The sequence below is a fragment of the Rhyacophila brunnea genome, unplaced genomic scaffold, assembly GCF_057557595.1.
Source record: "Rhyacophila brunnea isolate RB1 unplaced genomic scaffold, BYU_Rbru_1.0 scaffold_19, whole genome shotgun sequence".
NCBI classification, from domain to species: domain Eukaryota; kingdom Metazoa; phylum Arthropoda; class Insecta; order Trichoptera; family Rhyacophilidae; genus Rhyacophila; species Rhyacophila brunnea.
This window is the reverse complement of record NW_028232848.1, coordinates 30578601-30606455: the sequence shown is the minus strand read 5'-3', so window position 1 is coordinate 30606455 and position 27855 is coordinate 30578601. Positions and strand designations below refer to the sequence as shown.

The following is a 27855-nucleotide window of genomic DNA, read 5'->3' as shown; positions in this document are numbered from 1 at the left end:
TTTATATCGATGAACCGAAAAAGATAAGTATACCTAGGTGGTGTTATTTGGTTGTAGATTTACATCAAATTATATATACATATTTATATTACTGCGTTAAACATTAGTTATATTGACACCTAAGCATCATTTTTGCGATTGCCTTCTAATAAAATTGTATTGTTACAATAATTAGTTTGACATTTGTGAATTTCTACCTTTTCTTTGTGCGATATATTATTTATCGGTGAAAACAATTTTACAAATGTGTGCAGTTGTCAAAATTGAGTGAATTTATATTTACAATGAGTGATTTATGATTTTTGTTTTGTGAAACAAACTATTTTATGTGATTTCATCTATTTATTTGTGAAATCATTTAATATATGTGAAAACTATTTTCCAAATGTTAAAGTTATTTTTTTTTGTGAATTTTGATTATTGCATTGTGCGATTAATTCCCACCCTTTTATTTTGTTTTGCAAAATGTAATGTTGTCATTAATGAATATCGGGATCGGTAATATTAATCCCTAAATACCGGAATTACACTCCCTATTACTAAAGCGTCAATTAAATTGAGCTTCTTCACGAGCTGTTTGTTGGCGAATTTAAAAGCGGGCGATTCAACTACTGCGATTTGATGATTACACACAAAACTTTCCATTCGCTGAGAAGCCACAAGCCAGCGACTATTTTGACAGAACGTAGTTCGTTTTTTTACCGGGAGGTTGCTACTGCGCTCTACTGCGCAGAAGCAGTAGGCCCACACGCCGGCGTGTAGCGTGTAAAGTTGACCGGCTTTTGACTTTTCTCGGTAGAGTGTTTACAACCTGCTTGTTAGCTTGTTCGATGATTACACTGGGCGACTTTACAGGCAGATTATAAATTCGCCAACTCGTAAAGAAGCTCAATGTAATTGACGCTTTACTTACTTAAGTTGTGCAAAACAATTCCATATGTTTATTAAGTATGCTATTATATATAATATCTGTTAGAGTACAGCTATAGATGTATTAAATCTCAAAACACTAGTAATTTAACCAAACCAGGATAATGTTTTCAATAATCATTCTCTTTTTTTCAGATCTTCAACCAATCGCTGATAAGAGTTGCATCCTAAACCGGTCGTAAGAAAAAGTAAGTAAACACAATTTTATTTTATTATTTTTAAACATACAATCGTGATTATATTATATTATAGATTTCAAGTTTCTAAATAACAAAATGTAGATATCTTGACTGCGATACACACTAACAGTATAATATTATTATATTGTTTATTCCCATTTATAAGGCTCTAGAACAGGGGTGGGCAAACTTTTTGGATGGAGGGCCAAATTCAACAATTCAAAATGAGCGGCGGGCTGCAAGTATAATACCATTTTTAGATATACACTATTTATTATCACGAAAAATAAACATTACAAAAAAATTAAGAAGAATGAAACTGTTGTACATTTTTTTAAATTCAGGTGTTAATTTTGTAGTTGATATTCTCAAAACTGCATGTAAATGGGCATCGGAGATATTTTGATCGTAAAGAATTTTTATTGAGGTTCATGATCGAAAATGTTTGTTCACATATATAGATTAATCCAAAAATAACGAACATTTTTCTTGTATAATCTTTAAGTTGGTCGAATTTGTCTGAATTAAGGGCATTGTAAAATTTGGAGATTTCTTCACGACGATGCAATTCTCTTAAATCAGTGTCACACTACAGATCAATAATCTCAAGTTGTAGCTCTGTCGGTACACTATCAATATCTATTGAAATCGATGTTCAACGTAGAAAATAGTGGTTACATAGTGTGAGACGAGACGCAAGGAAGACGTACTGAGATAATACATTTACGAAACAACAAATTCTTCAAATTTTAATCTACGAGTATTATCAATATTTTTTAAAAAATTATAAAAAAAGTTATTCGTAATCAAAAGTACAATTAATGATGGCGGGCCGCGAAAAAATACCCGGCGGGCCGCAGTTTGCCCTCCCCTGCTCTATAATCTGATTTATAACCCATGTATTATTTCGTTAACTTAGGTTAGTTAACAGAGCTGGATTTATCGGCTAATACTTGATGGGGAGGCCAAAATCCGACTTAAGGGCGGACGTGCTCAGCGTGGGTCAAAATGGAGTTTTTATTCTATTTTCAAAGCATGATCCTGGACATTCCTTAAACGTTGTTACAACGTTTAAAACACGCGCGTTAACATGTTCTTACTCCCTACTTCAGTTTTAGTTTTCAATTTATGGCTACGGCCGTATGTTGTAGCTTAACCACTGGGGAATGCCAAAAGAAATGGCGTATTTCAAAAAAACACTACCTTATTCTTAGGTCAATAATTATTATAAAGCAATCATTATTCGTAGGAAGTTTATCACACTGCAATGGTCAAAGATATAGCTTATAATCAATATCTTTAGAATTATCTTCAAATGTGTTAATCTTGCCCATTTTTTAAATAATAAAATGCCTAATTTTTGTCAAATTTCACAGAGATTATCAATATAATTTTTTATCGTAAATATTGCACTATAATAATGTCGACATAAATAAATTATACTGTTGATTTTATAAATGCGTTTAAAAATTAATTAATGTAAAAAATCTTAACACCCACTGCACATTTATGTACTGAAATATGACCAATTTCAAAAATATTAGAGCGAGAGGTTTAAAAGAATACTATTTTATGTAATAAAAATACTTTATGCAGTCATCAAATGTTTAAAATAAATATAATGGATAATAAGGCTTCAAAATTATATAAATAGATTATCTACAACGTTTAAGGAATGTCCAGGATCATGCTTTGAAAATAGAATAAAAGCTCGATTTTGACCTATGCTGAGCATGTCCCCCCTTAATATAGCGTTATTTTTTTTAAACGTTTCAATTTTTAATAACCTAAACCACTACTTATTTCATCAAAATCTACTATTTTGACGTAGCATTATAACATTAGAGCAAGCGAACTCGATCAATTTTGGTTAATCAATATTTTTCAGTTTTTTTTCCAGTTCATAAACGTGGAAAATTACTTTTCATCTCGGCAATTAGTTATTCTGAAAAAAATGTTATTCGAACTTTTGGGGAAACTGAAAACACCGGAAACGCTACTAGATGTTATGATAAGAGATTTCTCGACAAATAATGCGAATATTTGATCCTAGATTTCTAGAGATTTTTTTGTTTAGGTATATATTTTTAAAATAGAGATTCGAAAATGGCGATTTTCTTGATGGGATCTAGTATTTTAGAATTATTTTCCGGAAGAGATAAAAAGCTGTAGATTTTGATTGTGGGTGGAATTTGTTAAATGATTCATAAGTGTATTTTTTCCCCGAAGGCCTAAAACGATCTCAACTTTCATTTTTAATAGAATTTTTGAAATCTGTTCGCAAACATTTGGTTGCATTAATACACTTCGAGAATTATCTAAATCTTGAGAAATTAATAAACCGATGGAAAATTCTAGAGAATCAAATATTCGTGAATTCGATAATCAAAAATGTTGAGAAATCACAAGTTCATAATATAACATATCAACTTAACATACCTTACCAATTAGATCATGTAGCCCTTTGGAAGCTAAATACATATATGTTAACTCGCCCATTAAGGCTATGATTGATTCAGATGGTCTAAAAAGATCGTGGCTAGGCGATGCGCGGATTGTGCAAATGACGCGTGCCAAACGAAATATAATTTGTCATAAAAATCCAACATGTGTCCATTTAATGTTATGTTTATTGTTATATTACTAATAATAATAGTATATTCATTGCCATGTTTTCTTTTTTAAGTGTATACATAAAGTCATCTTTACACGATTTAAGAATATTTTCATCCGATGCCATTACAAAACAAATCGACAGTCGGTATCCGATTGGCGACTAGTGAGAAATTTTGTCGCACCTACTGTTGAAAATTATTTTCCGTTTCACTGAAGTACGCTCTTAAGTATAACAGTGTTTTTGTACTGCTTGAATTTTGTATGAAAAAAGAAAACGTATAACGGTATGAAATGTTTTAGACAAATAATTATTGCCGATTCATATTAGGTACCTTTAATACAAGATTGTACAGATAATACAAAATTCTAGTTCAAATTTATTCTTTTCGGATAATACCCTATTCAGAAGCATCTTCGAACAATACTTATGCGTAGTCCATTCTCTATTATTTTAAATAATGCCAAATCATCGACATTGATTAGTGGGTACTGACAAGTAGTACAAAACTCTTTGTTTTGAATACACTTCGTGCTTTGGACTATCTAAAATCGTTATATTATCTTACTTTATATGTATTTATTAACTCTTACCTGTGCAAAGAAATCGTGACGACTCTTCATCATTGTTTCGGTGTTTATAACTTATCTATGTTTTGCACGAAGCAAACTATAAACCATTATAATAATTATTATAACTACTCCGTAATCGGTGACCTACAAAGATGCACCATTCTAAGGGCACTATAATACTATAACCAGTAATCAGACAACAGAACAGATTAATAAATAGAATTCCGATAGGCCCAGGTTACATGTAGATTGTACATAAAACATTTCACCGTGGCACAGTTTGCCGTGAGCTTTCTATCGGAAAGAGATGAGGTCTCCAATATTATTAGATTTAATATGAACATTAATTCAATTTTCATAGCTGATTTTGGCGAAATTCATGAATTCAAGAATGAAAACCTAACCTAACCTAACAAATAATCCAGTGTATCGCCTATTTTCAAAATTTGTTTGCTGCTGGCTTCCTGTAAAGTGTAAACCGACAAGAACCGTGTTTTGTTTAGACATGAATTTTATGTCAGTATGTACTATACTACCCAAAGAGGTTGGACGGTCTACGGCCATATATTTCCGATACAAAATTTCTCGGTGAAGTGTGATACGGCAAAAAGTACAAGTTTCCGGACACGCCCTAATATACTACATTTTCCTACGAAGATAAACCACACATTATAGACGTGCAATAGTGTGTGTTGCAACCTTAAAATACACCAATATTAAATGGGCGTCAGTGCATATACCTAGAGCAGTTGTCAGAATGAAGGAATGACGTACTCTTGACACGTGTTAAAGTTTATCCCATATTCTTCCACACTCGAGATCGGTTGCCTGTTACTCCACACCTGTTAGGTATTTCAGTTACCATTAATTCTGTGTTCCCTGAAGCAAACCAAGTACAGTATTCTGTTACAAGCTGTCAAACCTGGAAATGTTCAATCATTTGTATTTGATGATAGGAAAATATATTATTCCTTGTAGTACCTGTGTTAATTTCTTGTCGGTTAAATCCCGTTTCAAAACTCATTACATAAAGTAAAATGACATAATATAATACTTCTCTACTTACTGACCTTTATAAACATTTTTAACTGATTGAGCAATTAATTACAGAACTTTAGATGACCAGTTACATGATGGGTCAATGACTGTTGGTGGCCATAAACAATAATATCAAACAGATGGCTTCGTGATTTTATATTTTTACTAACCTTGATTTGTATCCCATTAAAACACAACATATCATCATGATCGATCTACTGCTGGATGAAAGCCTCACCTAACTCCTTCCACTCTTCTCGGTCTCTCGTTCTTTGCTAGTACTTACATTCACCGAACTTTATGAGTCCGTCTATCTTGCGAGTTTTATAGTGTCCCTGTTGTTATTTGTGGGTGGCTCTCGTAGTCCAGTGTGTAAGGCTTTGGTCTTTCATCCAGGGGCTCCGAGTTCGATTCCCAGTGAGGTAACAATATATTTAGTATTGAACATACATCATTTTATAACCAATAGAAAAATCTTTTTGAAAAAAGTAAGCAGGCAGCGAAACCCAAGAGATGCAGGTTCAATTCCTGCGGGGTATCTTACTTTTTCAAAAAGATTTTTTCTGTTGGTTAATTCATTTTCTCAGAAGTGTTTTCAAAATTATTATGTATATCCAATACTTAGAATATTACATTCTTAAACCTTGTGAATTATTTATTGAATAAAAAATATAAGTAATTAATTAAAAAAATATTTCAATGTTTTCTCAAAGGGTGTTTGTGATTGTTTCACTTCTATTACGAATTAGACTACTATATCACTACACTACTGTCATTGGGCATCACGGCCTGATGTACTATTAAAAAGAATATAAAAAACATGGAGCTCTCATTACATTCTTCATAATGTGGTCGAGGTACCTACCGTAGTTTTCTAGTTTTGATGTGACTCAGATGTTGGTCTTTTCCATTCACTTAAGCACGTTAACATCAAGCTGTAAGTCCAAGAAATTTTGAAAAAAAACAGTTTTACTGTCACATATCGAAAGCTTCAACCACTCTTCGTGATATTATATCCTTGTTTATCTTCCGTAGCCTCATGTCATTTAAAAATGAATTCCATAGAGGTACCGTTAACTCTTGTTAGTGTAACACTTTTTGTAATGAAATGACTGATGAAACTAAACTTGTACTCCATAACGACAGTCGTGATGTTGTAAATTGATATAATGCTTTGGTATGTAACAAATTGCATACTTACATGATGTTAGTTAATTCATACCATGCCGATTCCCTAACAGTAAACTAGGTATTAAGTATGAAAAGTTTCATGTCGAAAGTGTTAATAATAAATAATTCACGAGTTACACCATAACATTGTAACGCGTGGATTTTTAACACATCACGAATGATGTGCCGGTGCGCCATCGAATAGGGTTGCACAAGATTTCACCACGATATTAAAATCAAATTTTGAATTATTTTTTCTTATTTTTATTTACTTAGTAATAAAGGAATATTTTGGAAATTATTAAAACGACAACTTAGTCCAATCTGTTGTTACGCTTTCTCCTAAATTTGCGGGATCTGATCCCAAGACCCAAAAAAATCGGTGTGTGTACTTATGTACGCGCGTTAGAACTTATACTTCTTTGGCGTAACAAAACAAAAACAAAACTTGTGTAATCACCTAGATTCTTCAACTAGCACTTAATTATCTTGTTAAATTACACAATCAAGAAAAATTGCCGCTTATTGGAACGCCGTTGGTTTATTTCTACACACTTTAACTTATATTACTAAATAATTTAATTATTTTATGTTGTTTTTATTTTTAAAGTAACAACTGTCACTCTGACGTTTAATCGTTTGTTTACGTAAGGAATTGCAAATGGCCGACAATAATAAAGTACGGAACAATCCTACTATCAAACTTGCGTTTGTATACAGCTGACTGATTCGCAGCTGACTTTATACTGTTGCGCACTTTCGTAACGGTGTGCGCGTGCAGCTCTCAATTTCACTCTCTACCAAACGCCCCAAAATAAGTATAACTTCAAAAAGAAACGAATGCTGTATATCGAAAACCTTACATGTCACATTTAAAAAAAGAGTGACATATAAGTTGTAAAAACCTTCGTATTACCTAATAATACGAATGCAAGGTATTTTTTTGTAGTTTTTTGAAGACAACAATACAAACTTTTAACTACCAATCTATTTTTATATTGGATCGTTTTCACTATTTTGACTAAAACACAATAGTTTCGAAATACAAAATTCAAACATTCTAGCCTTCTTTTGTTTCCACAGTAATTATTAGTCAATTTATTTATCGTAATACAGTACACAAAGTCACTCTTGAGATACGGAATTGAGTCTCATAAAGTGTAGTAGATTATTAATAAAAATATAAACACATAAAATATACTAGATTTAAGAATGCATTTTTTTTATTGCACAGTAAGTACGTTGTATATTAATTGTATGTAAAGACTCGCCTTATAGTTTTGCTCATATAATTTTCATTCTAAATTAAACAGATAAAAATACAGGTGAATATATTTAAAAAATACCTACTTTGTAATAACGGTACATAATATTATAAATCATTCATTTGCAGAATTGTTGTTATGTTCTGCTAACGGATCTCCAGTTGTCTATTTATCGCATATTTTATGTGTATTGGAACCATGGCCCCCACAAAGGGGGGGTCTGACAGGGCTCTAGCCTGGGGGCCCGAGTTCACGAAGGGCCCGGCGTGGCGAGTCGACCAAATAAGTGCTATAAACACATATCACAAAATCTTTCTAATTTAAGATTATGTGGTTGTACGATACAATTTTTTATTGTGTATCGATACTCGACAACTCCATAATTCAAATGGATGCATTAAAATCAATGACATTATTAATGAACAACGCACTCAATACAGTAGCTAGTAAGTAAATTCGCGCATAGCGACATTCGCACATGTACCTATAGGTAGACGTCACGCAATTTCCATTATGCGATATCACGCATCGGGAATTTATAGCAATATCACCTTTATTGTAATGGCGTTAGAACAGATTATGCCATTCGGCGGACCCGACAAAAAAGTGAGTGTCAATTTTTTTTCCAGATGCTTCGTCCATATTAACGTCATTGATTAAAATATACAAATAAACACAAAATATACACACTAATTTTACCGTGTAAACCATTTGGAAAACGCTACTGTAGAGCGTCACACCGCCTTTATCTTTAACGATAGGTAGGGGGGGCGCCAAAAATCCTAGCCTGGCGGCCCGTTACAGGATGTGGGGGCCATGATTGCAACATGCACTTCACTTTAACTTTTTAATTCTAGTTTTCACACCGAGTAGACGAAAGCGTGTTACGCATGTGGCAACTTACTGTCCACACTTCTGCGTCAAATTAACACGGAAAGCAGTGTTTATTCTTTAATCTAAGAGTGTTGTCATATTTTTATAATGACGTTTTTAATACTTACAAATATGTAAAAAATAATTTAGTATTTTGAAATTAATATTCTGTGTACATTTCTCAATTTGTATCCTTCACAGTATAGTATTTTTTGGGTTATTTTGGGGTAAAATTATAGTATAATAATATAGTAAGTACCTACTATTATACATTTTGGCGGAATCATTCTGTTGACAACACTGACGGTACCTACTTAACCTCCTAGACCAGTGGCGAAGGGTCGAAATAGGCTGTTAAGATCAGCCATAAATAGTGTATACTACACTTTATCAGTCATACGTATTTGTTTTATTTGAAATAAGACTACAATTTACAGACTGTGTTGGTTAGTTTTTAAAAATCAATTAAACCTTGCGAAACCAAGCCATAACAAATAATAATCAAGAAATATTCGTCTATGTATAAAATATCTAAAATGATGTAATTAAATCATACATAATTATGAATATTTTATAGATAGAATACTATTTTTTAATAAGTTTGGTTTAGGCAGGGCTAAATGAATTTAAAAAAAATGAGCCAAGAATATGTGTAACATGTATATGTATTCTTAATCCAACGTAGATAAATAAGTATGAATGAAAACGTGTGCATAATTTTGTCATATCAAGTATACCAAAACTATTATGGTTTGGTTTAGGCAGGGTTTGATTGATTTTTAAAAACTAACCAACACATCTGTAAATTGTAGTATTAGTTCAATAAAAACAAATATGTATGACTAATAAAGTTTAATGTGCACGATTTATGGCGGACCTTAACAGCCTACCTCCTACGAAAACTTGTTCCATCTTGGATGATCCACTTCCGACGTTATCCAGTTACTTGTGTGTGTAACGATGTGTGTCATTAAAATGTAGGAGCTTGTCCAGATGACGCGTGTCTCTCCCCGATACTCCGCGAGTATATGTGGACGAATCAATGAAGTCGTCACCTGTACCTCAATCTCGTGCGAGACATGATACGTTGCGAGTGCTTGCGGACGGCTCAATGAGGTCACATGTACCTGGAATACATGCGAGTCAAATCGCGCCATATGGACAAGGACTAAGCGTTTGTATCATTATTAATAAATATACTATTATAGCGATTTTTGTTATCAACCCTGCAATGGAAGCACCAATCATCGTTTAATAGTAATGTAATGTTATTGTTACCTCATTGCGGATTATTAAACACTCAAGTTAAATTTAATTACGGTGCAGGTAAATGTTACACCTACTCATTGTTTTTAAATGCCGATTGTCAGGATTCAATGGAATTTTTGAGAAGATTTTTCCCACTATGGGAACTCTATTCACGCTATACCGAACTAACGGGTGTTCCTGATTAATCGGCCCATTAACAAACATACTCTTTTGACATTATTAAAGTCGCGGTATTTTTTCTTGTGCCGACAAAAAATAACTATGGTAATATATATATATATATATTAAAAACACGGTGCGATAGAGAATATGCGAGACAAATGTGTGTTTATTGTCTATCGTGACATATATGAATGCAATCATCTTCTGAGCGACCATGTCTCACTACCACCACGAGGCCCGACGCGCTGATTGATTTTGAACCTCCCCCTCCCACAATGAAAAATAAAATAAAAATATATTTCATTTTCGTAAGTAACCTAGGTATTTTCTTACAAATTATGAAATATTTAACATTTTATTTAGATAATAGCATTCTTGCTAAAGCTTTTCAAATAATGGTTTAATGTAATCATTATATGACTGGTTTTGACTGTTTCGAGGCCCCCGTTTAATTCTTATGATATATGATGATATATTTGGTTAGTATTTATAAAGGTACCTTACCAACCTAATCAGAAGGTTAATAAACTTACAATAATATTCTATCATTTATATAAATTGAATTGTTAGAAATGTGGTAAATGGTTGAAATGTTATTTGCTAGATCACCCGTATACAGAAGAGCAGTTAAGACGTCAGGGTCTGCCCAAAGTGTAGATATTTTAGTGAAAATACTTGTAAATGCCCCGTTACACCAAAGTGAATCTCGGACACTAATTCAATCGGTCAGCATCATCTTCATTCGTGTTACAACGTCCCAGAGTAGTCATTGGCTTCCTCTAGTAGTCTTCCCTGTTCTAATCCACCCTCCTGCAATGTAAGCCTCCCAACACTCCCCCGATCAGATGGGTTCATATAAAAAGCTGTCCGTAAAGAATCCGTACACTTGTACTGTGTTAAAAGATAAATCATATGAGTCTACAATTAACATAATATTATTCTTTACTTTGTAAACACTCGGTACCTACTCTAGACGTAATAATAATATGAGTAATTGAACAAATTTTCGGAAGGTCACGCCACCACCGTAGTCGTGATAATATGATAACAGCTTTAGGTCATCCAGTCAATATAATAAGTCGGTCAGCATAATTTTTATCAAACCGGTAAAATAATTTCTGCTGATAAAATATTAATTATTTTTAATTAAAATGATACTTAATTAGAATTGTTGCAGGAAATTACCGCAAATGAGTCAATTTTTTTCGGACGTGATTATTAAAATGACCTACGACAATGCGGTTTTAGTTAATTAAACCAAAATAATCATTTAATGATTCAAATATGTATATGTATCTCTTAGACTTTGTCCCATGTTACCGAAAATGATTTGAGTACACGTAGATTTTTTATTACAGATAAATATCATTTGACACCCACGGTGGCCGCGAGGCTTAAGCGTTGGACTATCACGCCGTGGGTCCCAGGTTCGAATCCTGGGTCTGGCAAGTACTCATATTGTTTTTCAATTTATGTCTGTCAGGGTATGGACCTCATAGTTTGAGCAAGTGGCTGACATCCATTTCTCGTAAAAAAACAAAATCTGTTAATACAAACCTCTACTCTGTGGAGGCCCATATGATCCTATTAGGATCGGACATGGTTGAAAGAAAGAAATATCATAATCACGATGGCTGAGCGACTTAAGCGTTGGTTTATAAAGTCGTGGGTCTCATGTTCGAATCCTCGGTCTGGCAAATATACATATTGTTTTTCAATTTGTGTTTAGACATGGACCTAATATGTTGTGCAAGTGGCTAACATCCATTTCTCGTATAAAAAAATAGAACCTCAGGATCGAACATCGTGAAGTATGTAAGTGACATAATAAATTATCTATCATATTTTAGTCTATTCATAATAGAAAACCGAAGTTCTTAAAATAGTAAAACTGTAAGTAAATTGACATTATTAAGGGTAAAAAAAATCCTAAATTGTGTATCCCCGAAGGCTTTTGGACTAGTCTATATAGCTCTCAGTTACATATATAATTTACAACATCTCAGAAACATCCCTATAAATAAATACATTTTTGAAAAATTGGTAGGTATACCATGCGGGACTTGAACGTGCACCCATCGGATTCCTTCTAAAGTGCTTTACAGTAATTTGTTAAGGGAGTTGGACACACAGCTCGAAATAAGATAATCGCTGAACAAATACATCAGTAGATCTAGAGGTCTTAGGATTAATATTTTTTTCGGAAATACGTGCTAATGTAATGCATGTGAGAGATAGGAGTGGAATCAGCTGGGAGGAGCTTTCATCCAGCAGTGGATTGTTCCAGAGCACGTAACTGATTAATAATACCATGGCCATGGACCATGGACCAAAGTTTTGAAGCTATATTCGGTTTATTTCTTTATGACGGTCAGGCCATAACACGCAAGAAACACAAAGCGCACCGAGCGCCCTCAAATATTACAAATATTGAATGCGCGTTACATTTACGTAAGAAACTATAATGCATTTATATATATTGCGTATATGGACCAAAGTTTTGAAGCTATATTCGGTTTATTGCTTTATGACGGTCAGGCCATAACACGCAAGAAACACAAAGCGCACCAAGCGCCCTCAAATATTATAAATATTGAATGCGCGTTACATTTACGTAAGAAACTATAATGCATTTATATATATTGCGTATATGATCCAGACCGATGATACTGAGATATTCTTATTCTCCTCTTGCTATCCCCTATCGGAGGCTGGCCACCATTCGGTCGATGTCATCTTTGTCGTCTGTTACAGTTCGGTGGAACTGCACTAGTGTCAATTACGTAGATTATTATGATATATATGTATAGGTACCGTTGAATTTACCATTTGTGAGTGTATATAGTCGAAAAAACTGACTCAAATGGAACAGAACAAAACTTAAATCAATTAGAATTTAAATTGAACGTAGTTATGCAGACTGCAGCCAGTCCACAATAATGTCGAGCTGAGATAATGGCACTTTAGTAACATGTTTATTAAAAAGTATGTAAAAATGTCAAATGTCAAATTGTAAATAGTATTTTATTTCAAGAATATTTTTTTGCGGCCTGGCTATTTTCAGCAGAATGTAGAGAAAACCTTCTCACATCTGATCTATATCAAATCTCATTTTTTATTTTTTTTGTGGACTGGCTACTTTCTGCATAACTATGTCCAATTCAAATTCTATCAAGAACAAAAAAATAGTAAATAAATACATATTTTTTTAAAACGTTTAATGATGATGTCATATTATTATGTTGTGGAATGTGTTTGCAAAGACTGCCATTTTATTAAAAACATACGTAATATTTATATAATGATATTCTGATCTAATATGAGAATTATGAATGAAACATATAATTTAAGTTCATCACAATATTACTGATCAGCAATCGTCAACTATTCTGTAAATGCATTTTTTTAAATATTGTTTTTGTAGTTAGTAGGCAACGATTATTTTAGTCTTTTATATACCTACTAATCTAAACCCAGAACTTTACTGCTGTCTATTTAATGCTAATCGAAGGCATCCATGAGGCTATTCAAAACTTCGACCACATAATATACGAACTAAAGAGATGTAATACTAAAAAAAAAATGGAGTCACATGAACGTATTGTATTTGATTACTTGATAGCGATTCCAGAATGTTTTAGTATGCTGCAAAATATCAATTGGCGGCGTTAAATGCATAGTTTCTAAACAAAAATAAAAATGGCAGCATGCTGTTGACACCTTGTGTTGGTTACATACGTATATACATTTTTTACGATTTTACGAAATATATTTATACAAACACTAATTTATATTTTTAATAACTTTATAATTTCTTTTATTTTGTTAACTGTCAATTCATGGTGGAACTGCATTGTATTGTTGTTTTTATTTAATAAAACGCAATTTTTTAAATTGAAAAATTTAAAGTTGAAAATGTCTTTCTGAGGCGGACGAAACCGGTCCTAATCTATTGATTAAAAGTGGAATAAGTACCTAACCTAGCCCTAAGATTTTTATTCATCATAACTTTCATAATAATTATATAACAACTCTAAGAATAGAAGACAGTATATAAGTAGATAAGTAAGTGATGATTATAAACCGATACATTATTATGAATCTGATAAATTAACTTAAACGTGTCCGGAATTTTTTTATGAATTTGAAATGTTGCGCCATTCGTGTAAAGTACACAAAAATACCGAAAGACGGCGTCCAATCGAGCGACACAAGTGCCCGTGTTCTCTCGGCTAGTTATAGGTATGTGCACTTTTCTCTTTTCACGCTGTCTTTGATTTCAGCGCATCTATTCTATACACAAGATTGCTATCGGCCGCTATCTACCCGCTAGCGAGGATAGTTTTTCATATTTTTGTATCGGAGTATTAGCACTTATTGTAACAATTACAATAAGTTAGTTGTAATTGTTACAATAAGTGCTATGTTTTAACAGCACCTCACTTGGCTGTGTTAAATTTTAGAGCGAGATATACAGTTTTGACTGTTTAGGTTTAGACGGCTAACTTATTGTAACAATTATAATACTTCGATACAGATATATGAAAAACTACATTCGATAGCCGCCGATAGCAGTATTGTGTATAAAATAGATGCGCAGGTGTATTTTAAAATAATCAACAATATAATACAAACTTGTCCACGTTATTATTAGATTTATCTCTTACTAAACTAGTTGTAGAGCTGTATCTCAATTATTTTAATTAAATGTATCTCTTACTAGACAACTTGACAAATTATTTTAATTAATAATCTTGCAAAGCATAAAAGGTTCTTTATACATGAGGTAGATAATCGTAATTACACATACATCATGGCTGAAAAATATGTCATTTGCATTCTCGAAATGACCAATTTACCAAATATTTGCATGAAACAAAGTCATGTCACGTACACTATTGTCATTGTTATTTTCAAACACAAAAGTACACCATTAATGAAAACAGTGCCCCGAGTGGATTCGTGGCTGTATAAATAATATTATGTATTATAAATTATAACATAACTGTAACATTATTGTGGTGAACTGTGACATCCATTACGAAAGGTAAATTTCAATCCTATTTAATTCTCAATTAAATCAGTAAACATTACATTACGTTAGATCACCATGTTCAATCCTAAGATTATCATATTATAGACCTCCATAGGGTAGAGTATTAACAGATTTTTGTTTTGACGAGAAAAATGGATGTAAGCCACTTGCTCAACCTATTAGGTCCATACTCTGACTCCAAGCAAACATTTTAAAGAAATGTGAATTTGCCAAATTCGGGATTCCATTAATAATATATATTATAAAGATGTATGTATTTTGTATACGAACATTGATTGCATCCTGTAGTGGTTTTATGTAGGTACGTGGAGGCGTGAAACTGCCTTGCAAAAATATTTCCTATGCCATTGAGAGTAAAAAATACAGTAGAAGTTATATAATGTTCGAGACTTTCACGGTTGATTTTTATCGTAATAGATTCTTGAGTTTCCACAATGTGTACTTCTTCCTTCTTTCCTCGACGTTTCGGGCTCGTTGCAGAGGCCATTATCCAGAAATATATTGTGTTAAGATTAAGTGTAGTGTTTTGGCATTCTTAGAGCGACGTTTGCATTCATATACATACACTACACTTCATCTCCCGCGACGAAGAGCCATGCGCTTTTCGTTAATAGGTATCTATACAAACGCGAGTACTACAGATGACGAGTATAAAAGACCGTTTCGCCTTGGTGCCTCATATTATACCTATATATAATTGAATTGAAATCATAACACATATCTCTCGATAATGGTCTCTGCAACGAGCCCGAAACGTCGAGGAAAGAAGGAAGAAGTACACGCGGTGGAAACCCAAAAATTTATCTATTACGAGTAGAAGATATGTTTGCTTTGTTTGTTTTACACTCAGATTGTAAAAACACACATCTATTCAAAATGTTCATACTTTCTGACGAAGCCTTGTATATTTCATGGAAAATCACCATATCTATTCATTATTTCCTGCAAATATGTCATTATTTTAAATGTGTTAATACATTCCTATACCTGTGTGATATCATTATTCACAAGAAAACCAAAGTAGACGAAACTATTGAATGTATCAAATTTATACTTCTTCAGAAAGCTACAATTATAAAATTCACAAAACACCATTGTAGGCAAAGTAGAATAAGTATTGTATACAATCTCAGAAACTGAAAGTATTTTAAACACACGACACTGCCAAATCATTTACATACTATAGTATCCATGCCTAAATTTTAAAAAGAAATAAATTCGTCTCAAGAACGAGTCGTTGGAGTGTTGGAAGTTTTCAGAATTTGTGTTTCCTTCGCGAGACGTCTACAGAATACAAATTTAATTAAGATGAATCATTTTGTTTGCCTCTAAAACAGCGGCGGAACTACAGAGTGCAGTGAGAGGGGCCATGGGGGTAATTTTTTAAATGCAAATATGTACATATACACGATTATTCTTTATATCTTAAGTATGCTTACATACTGTATTTTAAAGGCTAGAAGATATCAATATTTGGCCGCGTATTTTTTTCGACTTATACGTGGTGTAAATGAGGACTCTGCCATTCTTGGTGGTATTGACTTGTGTGTCCCTGATAACTATCTTAGAAATCGGGAGCATCAGCCGTTTGTTCTCCCGAGGAGCAAAACTAACCTGATATCGGTGATGCCAATTGGGAGGGCAATAACTCTGTTCAACCAAATCGCTTCGAATGTTGATATATTCCATCTACGTGTAACGTGAGGATGACTATATGTTGACGTTGTTTTATAAATTTTTAAAATAGGGTCCACTTAGCTCACTCGGTGTGCTTCCATGCTTTATAATTAATATTTTTTTATAATTTTTGTACCTTTTACTTTACACTGTTTTGTGATATTATTTCTTCTTTACACTGTTTTTTTTGTTTTTAAATGTCACGTTGTGAACGTCTTAAAATTATAATTTGTAATGTTCACGGTATGTTAAAAAAAAAAATGAATTTGAATTAATTAATTACTGTGTGTGTGGCGACTACATGCTAGTTTTCTCGTTGTGTGATTTCGTATTTATAGGATGTCACGCGAGTTTTTTCCCGATACTCTTTCGATCGTTGTGCGGCTTATTTCGCTTTAATACAGTCGGAAAAACTAGAAAAAAATCAACATGGCAATGTGAAGGTGAAAAATGTAGTTTTACCGTCGTGTACACTCGTCTCCGTTGTGAGTTGCGGAGACTTTCTGTCAACCGTTTCATGGTATATTACGCATCAGCAGGTTTCACTCCAACACACGTAAAAAAATAACATAAACAGTCAATCCTAGATAATTTTCATGTTAAATGTCATAAAATAATATGGATCCCTCATGTCAAACAAATAACGTTCCTAAATTCAAGAAACTTAGACAAGTTTTTAGTCTTACAGATGACGTACCGTTGTTATTATTTCTAGATTGGATAAAGATGATTATCTTTATTTAGGTAGGTACCTGAATAATCACTTACTCCATAGGAATATAATGTACTAATGGACAGGTGAGCTTGTTTGTGTTGGTTTTGAAGAACAAATTAATACATAGAATTCCGATAGGCTATATCCCAATACATTTTGACGCAGGGTTTTGAATGTGTGAGTGTCCTACAAAAATGAACCACGCATTATAGACGTGCAATAGTGTTTGTTGCAACCTTGCTTACACTAATATTAAATGAGCATCAGTGCATAAACCGAGAGCAGTTGTCAGTATTCGATTTTTTTTTTTTAAGCTCCGAAGTCTGAATTGAGTCTTATTTAGCTTTACTTTTTAACATACACTATTAATACATATTATTACAATAATTACTCACACAGTTATTACAATACAAATTTACAGGAGAGGAAAAAAAAGAAAAAGAACAAAAACAGTTTAAACTTGTAGGCCACACTCGCTCAGAAACATTTGGACACACTGGAATGCCTTGATATTCGGCCGAGCCAATACCGTATACAGACTTTTTTGAAACATTCAAGAAAATAGCCAAAACTGAAACAGATAATTTACTAAAAGAACAAGGTCTAACAAAACGGAAAAAGTACTAGGTTATTACAATTCAAAAACCAAACCATGGTATACCAATAAAATGCAGTATTCGATGTATGACGTATTCTTGACACGTGTTTAAGTTTATCCCGTATTCTTCCACACTCGAGATCGGTTGCCTGCTTCTCTACACCCGTTAAGTACTACAGTTCCCAATATTTCTGAATTCCCTAGTTAAGATGTACTAGCAGTTTTATATATAAACTATCCTGAATAGTTTTTTTTAAGATATAAGGAAAGTCGAGTAACTTTTGGTTAGGGTAAAAGTTCCGCCACTATTGTAAAATTAAATTTATTTCAAGTCGTCAACATAAATTTTCTTATCATTTGCTTACAATGCATGTATTATTCAGTGCCTTGAATGGTATTATTGAACCGAATGACAGTTCAACCATTTTATGAGTTGTTTTTAAATATACATTTTATAATCAAATATTATACGACTTTTGAATTGGCAATATTGTATTGAATGAAGAGAAAATAATTAATTTAACAACCCAGAGAATTTTTCATTCTATATCCAGCACCACAACAATGTACCTACTGAACTTAAAAAAGAACATTGTAGTTCACTTGTTTGAAAAAGTCATTATAATAGAAAGACAATTTTATAATATTTATTATTTGCAAAATCGAAGTTATTGAAGCCACTCCTTCGTCCAAAGATATTGAAGAAATCTTCAGATCAGCGGGTCTATTCTATACAAAATGCGACTATCAACCGCTAACGTGCTAACGTGATAATGTGTTAATATTTGTTACATACATTTTATATTGAAATATTATAATTGTAATTGTATTGTAAACAGTTAATCAGTCGAAACTGTCTCTCTCTCTCGCTCTCTCTCTATCGCTCATGCTCTAAATTTTAGCACAGGCAGGGGACATGCCGTTAAAATATTTCATTTATTGCAACAATTAATACCGGCTAATTATAATTGTTACAATACGTGTTAATAATTTGATACAAACATACCCTAGTTAGCGGTTTTAGCGGACGAAAGCAGCCTTTTGTATAGAGTATACCCGCAGATAGACTAATACAATTATTACGAAAGTAAAAACTAACAAAAATGGTTAGGAAAACTAAGCTGAAAATCATTTAGCACTGCAGATTTATTTGTAGTAATATCCACAGTGCTGTGCTCTGAAACGTGATTTTTTACACCATGTAGAATCCATTTCAAGGCACGTCCATACTATCCTCTGCATTTGTGTATGTACCTATTACACCTGCCTAGTTACTACTCTAAAATAATTACAATAGTATTACCAAAGTTTTACCTGACAAAAAAACGTTGAAACGGATTCGAATCGATTTTAATTTGTCACCGGTTATATGAACCCCCTGTTATTACGTTTAAATAAATCTATGAAATTTACCGACAGGCCATAGTTATATATAATATTATTATGTACCTTAGAACCAGTGTGTCTCAAGTCCGATTTTGCCGAAATTCAATTATGTTCAGATTAGTAGGTACTTAAACTACAATATCTTTCAAAGCCAATTTACCTTTTGAGTAGGTATATTCATGACAGGAACGGTAAATTATTTATACCACAAAGTCGTAAGTAGATTAACACGATACATATTAGAGGTTCTAATCGGGAAATCGCACCTGGAGAATTCACGAAAAATAATCAAAAATTTTCCGAAATTTTCTTGAATTTTAATATCTCAAGAATTTTTTACCAGGCTGACTATTTAACTACTGAATTTAAAAAAATTCGCCGCTAAATAAAGTCTTTAGAAAAGCAACGTAATTTATTTGAGATTTTTTTTGGCCGGAACAGCAAAATAAAATTTCAATTTTATTTTTTTTACCGAAATACTGGAGAAATCAAAAAACCAATCACGAATTCTCGAGAAAACAATTATTTTTGATTTCGAGAGTTTTCCTATCTCGAGAAATCAGAAACTCTAAACACCATTGAATTTGACATTGATTATCAATTTAGCATACAATTCAGATTTATTTTACATAGACATTTATTTATTACCTATTGAAAAATACGAATATAAAAAAATATTAATATTATTATACACAGTATCAAAAATATAGGATGTTTGTCTTGAAGACTTGACAAGCATCACCTAATTAAGAGGATTATCATGGATAACTGTTGCACTGTATTGCAATGAAAAATGACATTAGAAACAATATGCACGCGACACACAAATAACAAGGTCAGTTGACATGTTGTAGGTAATTATTACTGTATTGACACCGGTAGCCCGAAAACCTCTAATTTTGTCATGTTAATAGTGCTACATACGACTGCAAACGGTATTTTAAAAACAATAAGATGATTAAACCTAGACTGACGTTTTCCTATTGTCTGGGTCAGCAGAAACCAAAATATGTGTTTGATAAATGGTACAGAAATGTTTATAGAATTTACCTTACTTGAACATGCAACGGATGCCGTAACAAAATATTTTTTTATACCAATACTATCGACCGAAGGTACTTGATGGAATTTGAATTTAAAATCTAATGGATTTAAGTTTTATACTATTCCATTTAGGTCGTTTTTTTGCGACCCGGGTTTCGCCTTTCGGCATCTTCATGCGCCGTGTACACTCACCATGGGCCCCATATCCTTAAGCGGGCCCCCAGGCCAGGATCTTTGGCGGGCCCACCTACCAATCGCTGAGGTTAAGGGCAGTGTGGTACTCTAAAGTAGTTTTTCCCAAATTATACACTGGAGTTATCATTTAAGTATATCAATCATCATATATCACATCAAATTGTAACGCACAACCACATATTTAAAATATTTAATGCGACTTTTTTTACTATTAGAGTAAATTTGTGATGTGTGTTAATCTCACTAAGCTGGTCGACCCGCCACGCCGGGCCCCTTCTATGCCCGGGCCCTCAGGCTAGAGCCCTATCAGCTCCACCTTTGTGGGGGCCATGGCCATGACACTCATCAAAGGTAAACACAGACTGATTTTTTGTAATTTGTAAATTGTATTACGGTCAATTCTCGATGAGGCAAAACCTTCTCGCTCGCCATAAAATTCCGCAAACTTTTTAAATACTGAGAAAATTTCCCTCGTAGATACCAAGTCGCAATGGTCGACCGGTCCAACTAAGGGTCGAATCAACTTGAGAAGATCGTCCCTTTCAACCGACATATAGGGACACTCCCAAAGGATGTGATAGGCATCCTGCAATTCGCCACATAATCAAGTCTGAGATTCTATTAAGAGCGTACATAAGTGAAACGGCAAATAATTTTCAACTGTATGTGGAACGAAATTTCGGCCGCGTTGCCATTCGGAGAGCGATAGTCGAGGTGTCCGCACGTCGATTCGTTTTATCATGGCGTCGGATGAAAATATGATGACTAAAAAACTTTACGTATGTAGGTACTTATAAAATAAAACATGTCAATGAATATACTATTATTATTACGAATATAATAATAAACATAACATAAAAATGACGCATGTTGAATTTTTATGACAAATTATATTTCGTTCGCCTCGCGTCATTTGCACAATCCGCGCATCGCCTAGTCACGATCTTTTTAGACTATGCCTCAGCTGAGGTATATTCTTAAGCCAAGTTGACAGAACTTGGAGGCAAAGCCACCGTGTCCTGTATTATACCGGTACGGTACTAATATATTTTTTTTAAATTTTATGGTGAGGATTTGGTAACAGTAGTATTGTTGTGACATCCACTTCTATCGGCCACAGAATGCATGCCTTATCCACTTGGAGAGTGCCGTATTTGTTTACTAATAGTAGGTACATAATTAAATAAGTATATATCTTAACAGAAATACGCATGTTAACAATGAAACAAACATTATTTACCTCATGTCTTCATTTCTTTCGTGTGAACTTTAAGTGAAAACAAAAGCATTTCGAAGTGAAACAGAAATCGCATTGTTGTCTAATACGAGGTGTGTTTTTATTGTGAGAAAATAGCTAAACAGTAAACATACCCACTAGGTCAAATGTAAAAACAATTAAAAAGTTTTCCCATAACTCACAATAAACAAACCGTGTCACATGTCAATCTGAAATTCTTTTTTGTAAAATTTCTACCGATAAGAAATGTCACACCTTTTTTTACCATGACAATTTCTGATTGTTAAATTAAAAATCACCAAAGATTTCTCTCGACAAACACTTAAAAATTAAGCGTATGTTATTATATTATTACAATATGTGTGAACTGATATTTGCTGGAGATCCTGAATCTCTCCAATTAGTTGGAAAGCAATCACTCACCGATGAAAGACATTCTTATTTATTTAAGAAAACGTAACATTGTGGACATAACAAATCTAAATTCAAGACGTACACAACAGAGAGAAGAAGAGAATATAGAAAATAATAACAAAAAAAATCAAAACTATTTTAAGTACAATTTAATACAGAAAAATAAAATTTTGAAAAGGCATCATTAGAAAAGGGGAAATGGAGTAAGTCTATTCTACCATCACCACGAGAGGTGCCCTGGTTTGTAGAGTCTCCTTTGACGAGGAATGAGCTTAAGTTAATACTGATGCTAAGAACAGGGCACACAATGGGCAAAAGATGTGATGTCCTCATGGGAAGAAGCGAATCGCAACTCTGCGATGAATGTCATGTTTTAGAGGACATTGTACATATAGCACTACAATACCTTAAATATGAACTTCACAGAGTACAGCTGCGAATTGCGGATATCTATGAGAATGTCGACAAATTGAAGAGTGTCCTGGCGGTGGGTAAGAGGGAAGAGCTAGGCAAAATTGTAAAGTTATTTAACAGAATAGGAGTGATGACCTGATCGACGGATCCCCATTCTAGAAGAGAAGAGGCGATATGACAGCGAGTCGCAGTCAAAGCCTCGGTAAAATCACAAAAAAAAAATTGAAAACTAATTCTAACCTCACCGTTCTCACCTCTATCCTATTTATGCTCAAATTACACAAACCGACACGAAAATATATTTGGACAATGGTTTAACTTATGTCATCTCGACCCGTTGCTATAAACGTGTCAGAATGAAAAGATTTTAGTGCCATACTGCTTTGTCCCGAAACGAAACTGCACGGGATTGATATAACAAGCATGCATCTTGGTGCTTAAAGAAAGAGTTTAGAAAATAAAAACGAATCTTGACTTGCTCTGCCGTCATTTATCCTTTAGTGACAAAAAGTGTCTTTTATACCCGTGTACTGAAACTCTGCCTAAACAGAGGAGTCGGTAGTTTAAAGTTATGAATCTAAAAAGAGATCAGAATTATTCCATCCTCCATATGACCCAGAAAACTTTTCAGATGCCTCAAAATTTGCCTTGACTGATATCAAGACGGCTTAGCCAATTGGGCAGTTTGGACCGTGCGTGATATAGAAAAGTTTATATTCTTGATAGACCGAATTCGAAGATTGAATCACCGATTGCCTGCGAAGATTAAAAAAACGAAAACATCTGATGGCCACGAGAATCGTCGTGTTGACGTTTGTCTTCATAATTTTATTGTCGCTCGGACATTATCCATTATTGGAACAGGCAACATTTTTTCGAAAGAGCCTTTCATGAGTCCAATATCTAAAAAATATGTTGTATGGATATATTACTAACAAAATATCAGAATGTAATTATTTGCAAATCTGCACGTGTCGTTTCTGGTCACCAAGAACGTCGGAGAGCACGGAAGGAAATCGCAAACACGACAAAACCAGTGAGCTGAATTTTTTAATGGAAAGATAATTTCGGTTATTATTAAGTTTAGGTAGCTATTCTTATATTATATTCAAAATGATTCTCCTCGATTTGCCGCCCTTCGAGTAACCGCCGCCTCCAAGCGACGCTCAATCTGCCTACCCCCACGGGATGTTGCTGGCAATAATTAATGTCAGAACTACTCAATACACAGGATCAAGGACAGTGGAATCAATCTGGAGAGGCATGTTATGGTAATAAATTAAAACAAAAATAGACTGCATAACAAACCCAGATACAATGTTGCGTCGGTTTGAAACCCATCACGATGCGTATCCGGAAATTTGTACGTAAACAGTTCACCGCAGGACACTTATTCGTGCGCCGCAGTACGTGAAACATAAGTTCGTGTAACATTTAATCAAATGACAAGTTCTTCGTTGAACATTTCACCGTGGAGTACGTTCAGTATATTTGTACGTATGCTACAACATGTGGCGAATTTTATGAGATGTCTTTACTAGGTTAGGTTAGGTTAGGGTTAATCTAATTGGAACAGTACTATTTGCAAACTATCGCCGCATTTTGTAAGATACGTACAAATGTATTCCACGGTGAAATGTTCAACGAAGAACTCGTCATTTGATAAAATGTTATACAAACTCATTTTTCACGTACTGCGGCGCATGAATAAGTGTCCCACGTAATGAACTGCATACGTACAACTAACATGTAACCATCAATAATTAATGATCATATTGAATCACATTGACCGTATAGTACAGGGGGGGGGCAAAATGCGGCCCGCGGGCCGCATGTGGCCCACCGGGTGTTTTTTTGCGGCCCGCCATCATTAATTGTACTTCTGATTACGAATAACTTTTTATATTTTTTTAAAAAATATTGACAATAGATTAAAATTAGAAGAATTTGTTGTACCTATCGTAAATGTATTATCTCTGTACGTCTTTCTTGTGTCTCGTCTCACACTATGTAACCACTATTTTCTACGTTGAACATCGTGACACATTTAAATACTTTTAACTAAGGAAAAAAAATATATGCCTTAAACTTAAAATTAACACCTGAATTTAAAAAATTGTTAAAAAATGTACAACAGTTTCATTCTTCTCATTATTTTTTTTGTAATGTTTATTTTTCGTGATAATAAATAGTGTAGGTAAGTATATCTAAAAATGATATTTTACTTGCGGCCCGCCGCTCATTTTGAATTCTTGAATTTAGCCCTCCATCCAAAAAGTTTGCCTCCCCCTGGTATAGTATATGGTCATCTCTTCCCGATAGTAAGCTCATGGCTAATTGTGCCACGGTGAAATGTTTTACGTACAATTTACATGTAACCATCTCGTCCAATGGACTTTTAACAACGTTTTATACCCTTCTTTCAATTCAGCATCCACAAATTGACGGCTTATTTACATTCATTAAAATTATTGTAATGTTATGGGGTCTAATTTTGAAAACATAGCCGCCATTTTATTGGGGGGATACATTTTAAGTCACTTCCCTTCCAAAACATTGCAAAAATATTATGTGAACATGACAAGTTTTGTGCTCTCTTCAAAAAGTGCAGTTCTTCTCTAAAAAAAACATTACTTGCACAGTCAATTTATTCTATCAATTTGTCATTATACTCGTATTATGTCCGAAAGATTTGACACGGACGTTATTGCATTAAAAAAACATCATCTTATATTAAATCAGTTTTTTGACCTGTCTGTAATTTCATTTAAATGTTTATTTAATTTATTTACGGAACGACTGTCAATTACACACGCTTCAGACAAAAATTACAAATTACAAAGTGTGATGTATTCGATAAGTCAATTGACAATATGTCTTCATTCTGAATTTACCGCCTTACTTTAATTACTGCGTTCTAATTGTTGCACGGATAAATTATAAAACACGAAACGACACGATTTTATTCTCGGTGTTGCAACATGTCGGAAAATAGCAATTTTGTTTTGTTTCATCTTCAATGATTATTATTGTATTAGGTATACTGTGACGACATTAGCCGTAGATAACGATTTTTAAACGTAAACGAATATTTCTCCATATTGCCCATCACAATTTGTGTAATACTTATTTGCTTAAATATAATCGAATTCAAATTCTTATTAATGAGAGTTTTGTAATAATAGGAATCGTTTTTATCTACCGAGGTATACCTACCAGTGGTGAAGGGTGACTTTTTGATAGAGGTAGGCTATGGATATCAGAGAAAAAGAACACACTTGTCAGGTATATTTACGGGAAATAAGAGGATAATACGATATTACTACTGATGGATAGGTTCACACTAATGATAACGACTCACTAATTCCATCAAATTTCAATAGACCACTGACGACATAAACTTTTATATACATGAAAATTCATTAGATAAAATTATATTTTATTTTTAAAAACAATCTTATATGTGATTGAATGCCATAGAAATAATTTTTTTAAATTATCTAATTATTTATTATTTGGACAAAGCTGCAGTTAGAAGTTATAGATTATGCGCAAAGATTTTAGGCTCACTCATCAGAGCCTATCGTATTGCATACATTGCGATAGATATTCTGAGGTCACGTGACATAAAGTCCATACACAAAAACATCAGCATTCCCGTCGAATAATCCGATAAATACGTTCAAGACAGATGGCACGCTGCGACATATTTTTTTATAAATCCATAACAGATGGTGCTGTAATCTGTATTAAATTTCTACTTATATACGATAGATGTCATTGGCAAATTAAATTATTTTTATAGAATTTAAGTGATTATTTAAATATGTCATTATGCAATTAAAAAATATTTATCTCAAGATGAGCTTTAAATAGTCTCCTAGTATGGAGTATTCGCCACTGATATCTACCTATACTACGAATATAACCGACAAATATTTAAGTCTGTTACCGTTTACCTATTAAAATAATTAACACTCGCCTATTACAATAGCTAAATGCAACCATAAATCGCAGGAACTAGCAGCTGTATGTAAACTTTTTTAAACTAAATTTTTGTAGTAGGTACCGCGTTCTTGCGAATTCTTTATTTCCATTGTATCCTAAATATTCTCCGGTAAACCCGCATCTCGAAAGCCTTGATTTCATTACTCATCGCTTGAGTGAGAATCCACACGCAATAATACACTATAGAAAAGATATAGAATTTAGCTAATAGTGACCTTAAATCCAGGTTTAAATAATATCGTCTCTGTTCTGGCAGAACAAACTAACTGGAGAATACTAGTTTTGAGTAATTTGACTTTGAAGTTGTTAAAATGTTTGAAATAACGGTCTATCATGTGAGTTTATTAAGTAATCGTAAAAAGGATGACTTTAAAATAAAGACTGTTTATTTATTAAGGCCATGCATTAGTTGAGGCACGGTCTAAAAAGATCGTCGCTAGGCGATGCGCGGATTGCGGGTGGCGGGTGAAAATGACGCCTGTCAAACGAAATATTAATTGTCATATAAATCCAACATACGTCCATTTTATGTTCTGTTTATTGTTCTATTAGTAACAATAATAATATATTCATTGACATGTTTTCTTTTTAAAGTAAATGAGTAACGTTTTTAGTCATCTTTACACGATTTTAGAATTAATTGACCCGTCGCCATCACGCAGCAAAGTGACGTGTTCCTGGGTCAACTTTCTCTCAGTGAATGGCAGCGAGTCCAAAATTTCGTCGCCCGTACAGTTGAAAATTATTTGGCGTTTCACTGATGCGTCACCTTAAGGTTTCCAGACGGTAAAGTTTGAAATAAGGAATATTTTGGTACTAACTCAATATGTCATTTTTTCGAATTAGTGTCTTCTGCCAGAACAGTGACGATATGCTTGTTCAAGATTTTATTAATCCTTGTGACGTAGATATATCTTGCCTGTTCAATACGACATACTATACCTATGTTTTAGTCCCATTCTGATTAACTATACATCCCAAGTATTAGTATTTGTCAACACGTTGAAGGGTAAACTCCACCAGTGATGAAAGAAGTATT

At 33.5% G+C, this 27855-nt stretch overlaps 1 protein-coding gene across 1 annotated transcript in view; it reads left to right on the top strand.

Annotated features, from left to right (window-relative positions):
* The window catches only part of LOC147072903 (uncharacterized), a 206490-nt gene that overhangs the window by 65270 nt on the left and 113365 nt on the right, over window positions 1-27855 (top strand). Inside the window, exon 2 of the mRNA XM_085945872.1 lies at window positions 1066-1118. The gene's annotated coding sequence lies outside the window, so the exon portion shown is untranslated. The remainder of the gene's footprint in view (window positions 1-1065; window positions 1119-27855) is intronic.